This window comes from Rosa chinensis, chromosome 7, assembly GCF_002994745.2.
Source record: "Rosa chinensis cultivar Old Blush chromosome 7, RchiOBHm-V2, whole genome shotgun sequence".
Taxonomy (NCBI): domain Eukaryota; kingdom Viridiplantae; phylum Streptophyta; class Magnoliopsida; order Rosales; family Rosaceae; genus Rosa; species Rosa chinensis.
Genome location: NC_037094.1, coordinates 25,454,952 through 25,461,476, shown reverse-complemented (window position 1 = coordinate 25,461,476; position 6,525 = coordinate 25,454,952). Strand labels below are relative to the sequence as shown.

The 6,525-nt window shown below is 41.1% G+C and overlaps 1 pseudogene; it reads right to left on the bottom strand.

Annotated features, from left to right (window-relative positions):
* Positions 1-2,669: 2,669 nt before the first annotated feature.
* LOC112177681 lies at positions 2,670-6,096 on the bottom strand (annotated as a pseudogene).
* Positions 6,097-6,525: the final 429 nt, after the last annotated feature.

Sequence of the window (6,525 nt, the reverse complement as noted above, 5' to 3'; positions counted from 1 at the left end):
GGTGCCATTGAGCATGATCTAAGCGACGTTGGGGAAGTGCTTGATGCAATTCGTCAGTTGATGTTAGAATTTGAGATCATTAATTGGAAACATGTACGTAAGAGAAATAATCAAATTTCTCATACTCTTGCTAGAAAGGCATTAAAGATGGTGCAAACTATGTTTTGCCAGATGTCAGACCTCCTCGGCTTCATGAAATTATTGATGTAAGAAAAATACATTTTCTTTTATTTTCCATTTTAGAAAAATAAAATGCATATCAACTTTTTGAGACAATTTGGTGTCAATCCCTTAATATCAAAAGTAGATAACATTATAAATAAAATAAGGGAAAATTAACATTCAAATCTCACACACTTTGGTCTAAAATGACCATTTTACCCCTCACTTCCTCCTTTTTCTTTCCCCCCCCCCCCCCCCCTCCCTCTCTCTCTCTCTTCTCTGTCATTTTGCCCGCTCCACGTCCTCACCCGACTCCACCATCAAAGGCTCTTCACTGAGCTTTTGAACCCTAATTTTGACCAGAATCTCGACTTCCTATTCACCCACTCCTCAATGGCTCCGGCTAGTCCAATGTTTGGTTTCAACTACATTGACTGAAGCACTTGATCAGTGACCAGACAAGTCAGTTCTCAGCCGTCGTCCAAACACCGGTCAAACTAGTACCAAATGGCTGATCGCTCGTACGTCTGCGATGACTAGAGCACCAATGGGTTTCTCATCACTTCCTTTGACAAAGGATAGAGAAAATTCTTGAACGGAGATATTTGAGTGTCGTCTTCGAATTCCAGGCCTGTCGTGAAATCGCGCTGCACGACCCAATTCTCCACAATCCTTTCCAACGACACCAAAATCCGGCATTCCGACCTAACAACATAATTCAATTAACCCCTACATCACATGTCAACCATTTCACAGTAAGCATACAACAAAGCAATCAACCCCAATCCAAAATTTTGATACCAGTAGCAAATTCATCAACACACTCTCATTCTGAACATGCAACCCATACCAGACAGCCAACCCAAATCTTCAACTTTCAGGGACTAACATCCGATTGTCACCAAGTACCAAACTTTGATTCAAGGTCGGGGTTTTACCTAGGAAAATTGAAAATCAACTTCAATCACCCAAACTCAGCTTCCCGAGTTCACTGCCGAAACTGGAATTATGGTGAACTGTTGATTTCCATGGTAGCCGCTCAACAAGCTTCTCTAGGGTTGATCTTTGATTGTAGCCGAGCAAGAAACAGAGCCCAGAATGCAGGGAAAGTCGCCGGCGTAAGAACACGGCAGAACCGAGATGAACCCAGAAATGAAGTTGTCAAAACATGATCCAATTGAAAACTAATTACATAAACATGTAGAGCATGACGAGGGGATGAATTTCCATACCAAATACACCCCAAACGGTGGCTGGAGTCGCCGGAATTCGTTGAAACTCGCCGGAGATTCTTCAAGCTTTGGATCTTCGATTCTCCGTTCCCAGTAGCTGCATGTATAATCTGGGACCACAGGGACGTAGATGACACCGAGATGAAGCTGCTGGTGGCCGCGCACAGTAGTGGGGTGGCCGGACGGCGTCCCCCTGGTTAGGTTTCCTTCTCAGGTCACGGTGGAGTCCGGGTCAGAGCTCCCAGCTCTCTCTCTCTCTCTCTCGTGTTTTCTAGAACTGATCAAGGAATATAAATACCCCAACTTATATTGTAATTAAGGGCCAGAATGAAGCGGTGGATAGATCAACGGCTAGGATTGCACCGCAATAGTTTGTTTTTATTTAAATGAGTTTCCATAATTTCCAATTATGATTATATACAAGCGAGAGAGAGAGAGAGAGAGAGAGAGAGCGAGAGAGAGAGGGAAAAAAAGAAGAGGAAGTGAGGGGTAAAATGGTCATTTTTGACCAAAATTGTGTAAGATTTGAATGTTTGGGGAGTTATTTGTTAAAATTAAGATGTCAGGGACTGAACTGTCGACGCACCCAAAGTATAGGGAGGGGACCAGTAATTTTCCCATAAAATAACTCACCCAAAAGTAGGGCTACAACAAGATTGAGCCATCCTTAGGGAGTCATATGGCTAAAACCAAATTAAACAAGATATCTAGATTGAGCCATCCTTAGGAAGTCACATGTCAAAAACCAAATGAAAGAAGATATCTAAGGAAACCTAACTTGCAACATTATCCTAAAATTAAGACCAGCGTAACCAATAACCTAACACTACATACTAGGATGAGGACCGAAAGGAAACCAAGAACTTACCCTAATATTATTCATTGAACCTTAAGATCACCCTACGCAGACAGGGCACCTTACAAAACAATGCTAAAAGAGTTAACCTATGCTAGAGTTAAAAAAAAAAAAAAAAAACCAAACAAAAAAACAAAAACAAAAATTAAATAGACTGGGCCCAAAACAAAGCAAGCGGAGGCCCAACACGGTGCTGGATCTCACACCCTCTAACCATGACCCCTGCCAGACCCGCCTGGACACCCGCCGTCGTCAACCACCGGCACCGGCACCCACGTCGTTCGATGCAGACCAAAAGGATGAGTAGTCGCTCTCTGTCAGCCAGCCAAGACGAAATCAGTGACCGAACAAGTATAAAATGTATCTCTTCGTATAACCAGAACCCACAAGTCCTTAAAGCCATAAAACGACTTAGTATGCTATAAGTTAATTTCAAATATCATCTTGGAAATTAATTTCTGAATTCTCTCAGGCAATCCTAGAAATTTGATTGCCATTCTGTTTTCCTTGGATTTTAAGTCATCTAGGTAATGTTGATATATGTAGGAAAGAAAGCCCCAGATCGCCAAAAGCATTGCTATCACCTTCATTGCATCCATTTTATCAAGGAAAGTGATAACAGCAAGAATGGAAACTAGTGGCAGACGTTGGAGAAGAGAGAAGACACTTCAAAAATCAACCCCACCAAACCCACTGAACAAATTTGCCATGACACAGCAGTCTAGAGCAGGGTCATTATATAAGAGACTTTTCCTTCTTTATATTCCTTCATCTCACTTTCCAAACCTAGCCTTTGCATTCCCCACTTGCAAAAAGCCCTACCACACAACCACATGTCGCAACAAACGATGGGTATAATTGCATATCCAAGACAGTAGAAAATGTCTCTCTTTTTATCACCTTCTGGAATGAAAGTTGCACAAGGGAAAGGTACAATGAGTAAGTCGCGGAGGTGCCGAGGGTACACAAGAAACCGATCACATACTTACCTTTAGAGATGTGATCGGTAGTGTTTTCGGAGTCAGAATTGATGGCGAGAACGGAGGCAGACATAGTGACAAGGACAAGAGAGTTGAGTATAAAAGGAGTAAATTTTTTAGAGTTCAGAAAGAAAGAGAACAACGCATTGAAGGCCAATTAGGTTGCACATAGTAAAGAGTAAGTAGAGACGGGGAGAAAGAGAAGCCCGTAAGAGTACATCATGTTGTCTGCCGTCAAAAGCAAGCCAAGGGCAATGTAGAGGAATACCATTGTTGTGAGTTTTGGTAGTTTGGAAGCAGATGATGAAGTAGTACTACCAATAGAGTTTGTAGTCAATGTGGTTGTTGATGAAAAGAAACAAAGGAGAGGAAGAAGAACTGGTTGGTTGGTGAGAAGAAAGACGGTATAGATGGTCACACGAAGCCACCACTTGTAATTAGTTGATTCCAGTCGGTTACCAGAAGAGTTTAGGCCGGAGTTTGTGTTAAACAGCGACAAACGTGGCCCGTGGCCCACCATTGTACCAATATTGTCCCAACTTAACCACCTGATAGGTGTTGGGTTTTAATCACAAAAGGCCTCGGTACAATTGGGTGAGATCCACCCACTTATAGGTTATATTTTATTTGTCACTTTTCCAATGTGGGATCTTTCCTCTCCAACACGCCCCCTCACGTGCAACCTAACTCTAGGTTAGCACGTGAAATTAATTAACAATGTGGAAATTGGGACACAAGTCTCATATTGGAGACTTGGCCAATATAACAATCCAAGGCCCACATCGGACACTTGGTAACAATCCAGTCGGAATTTTCCGATGGCAATATAAGGAACCCAAATTCGGGCCCATGACAATTGGAGACGCAATTAGAGAGAGACCCGCTCTGATACCATGTTAAACAGCGACAACCATGGCCCGTGGCCCGTGGCCCACCATTGTACCAATATTGTCTCAACTTAACCACCCGATAGGTGTTGGGTTTTAATCACAAAAGGCCTCGGTACAATTAGGTGAGATCCACCCACTTATAAGTTATATTTTATTTGTCACTTTTCCAATGTGTGATCTTTCCTCTCCAACTGGCCGGTACCAGCACACATGTACATAAAAGTTGATGTTCAGAAACTATTTTCAAATAATTTTATTGGATTCTCCAAATTTTTACCCCCTAAATTTGTGTTTGGTGTCATGACATATTATTTGGTAAACAAATTAATGTGCGAACCGAGCGATTGCCAAAAAAAATTAGTGAACTGAACATTTTCCTTGATTATTTACTTGGTACTCAATAAGCTAGGCTAAACATGATGCATGCTATTGATATAAAGGGACTAACCTCTGGGTTGCAGTTCAACCTCTTGGCTATTCATCTTCCTTGAAGGAGTGATAAACAACGAAATTAGCTGAATTAGTATTGAAGATGCATACGGTATTTTTTGATCATGAACATTTGCATGAAACATTTAACAGCAGGAGGATTGTGAAATAAGCATTACAGCACTCTATGAAGCATGGCACAATGCACTTTAATTAGGCAATATTACTAAATTCTGCTATCAACACATGAAGTCTGACGCATTCATATATTAGTGTTTTTCTGGTCATCATGTTATCCTTAGTCTGATATAGTCTAAATTGGCTAGCTACGTCTTAAAGGGATTCATATTGTAGACGTCAAGTCCAACAGGTGTGAGACCCATGTAAGTTACTTCTTCTTCTTCCATTGATGTCGACGAATGTGGATAAAGTTTTATGCAGTGTGCAGTGAGAAGCTATGTGTTCAGGATAAAGACGTACAACCAGATAAAGACCAATAGATTAGACAGAGAGTCCAGATTTTATGACAAGGAGGGCTTTTCAATATATCCCTGTCCTCTCAATTTAATCAGTTTATCCCTCGAGCTTTTCAATTTTCCTCAACTGTGTCTATTCCGTCCAATTTGGACATTAAGTTTGACAAAAAAAGCCACTTTAAGGGATAAAATTGTCATTTCAAGGAAAAAAAACACCATGATAAAAATTTTAATTTTTTTTTTTTTTGTCATGGTTTTTTTTTTTTTAAATTCTCTCTCATTAAAGAAGAAGAGAATTATAAATAAAAAAAATAAAAAAACCATGACAAAAAATCTTCTTCTTCTTCAATGAGAGAGAATTAAAAAAAAAAAGAATAATTTTTTTTATCATGGTTTTTTTTGTCATGGTGTTTTTTTTCCTTGAAATGACAATTTTAGCCCTTAAAGTGGGTTTTTTTTGTCAAACTTAATGTCCAAATTGGACGGAATAGACACAGTTGAGGAAAATTGAAAAGCTCGAGAGATAAACTGATTAAATTGAGAGGACAGGGACTAATATGAAATTATCCCCAAACCTCAGGGTGGTAAACTGAAATTAATCCTAAAGTTAATTGGTTTCCTTCTATAATGGTATTGGTTAAAATTTATATGGATGGTGCTTGGAGAAATGACCCTGGCCAAACAGGTTATGTGGAGTATTTCGAGATTTTCATGGTCGTGATTGGAGCATTTTTCTCTAATTAATTTGGATATTCTTATCTCCATTGTTACTGAAGTCATGGCTGTGATCAAAACCATTGAGCTTGAAGTTCAGCAGTAGCTGAACCTCGGTTAATGCTGATCTGATGGGCGGACCGCTACTTGTGATATTCAGAGCTTCCGTTTACCTGTCAAGTAAAATACAGAGGGTGTCAGAGGAAGACCGCGTTGGGCGGTCTTCTCTTCTCCGATGCCTAAGTTAGTCAATATATTTATGTTGACAAAGTAACAGTAGATGAATAGTAAATGAGTAATTAATGAGGAGAGAGGAGAGAACCTTTTGTAGGTGAGGAAGGAGCTGATCTTCTCCATGTTTTCGATGTGGGACTGATGTGCTTCAGTCCCTAACTTCTGGAGCTTCTGATGCTATCTTGGCGCGGCGCGTCGGCGGTGATATGGGGGTAAGCTGGGGCTCAGGCTACTTGGTTGTGTTCCGATAGGTCACTCCTTTGGCGAGAGTTGGTACCGCTAGCGGTAGTATGAGCATGGCTCATTGTAGCTAATTATGCTTGCAAATGCCTATGTAAGTACAAGTCCCCCAAGTCCCCAGTCAAGGAGGGCAATCTTGGTTGGGGAGTTGCCTAGCGGTTCAAAGCGTTACTTCCGCCAGACTTGCAAAAGCATAATTAGCGCCAGTATGTTGTCAACCATGGACTTACTGAACAAATCCTTTATACCCTTTCGGGTGGGCCCCTATTAGGCCCCCCAAGGAGTCCCCCACTCCCCGGCTAAGATAGGCCT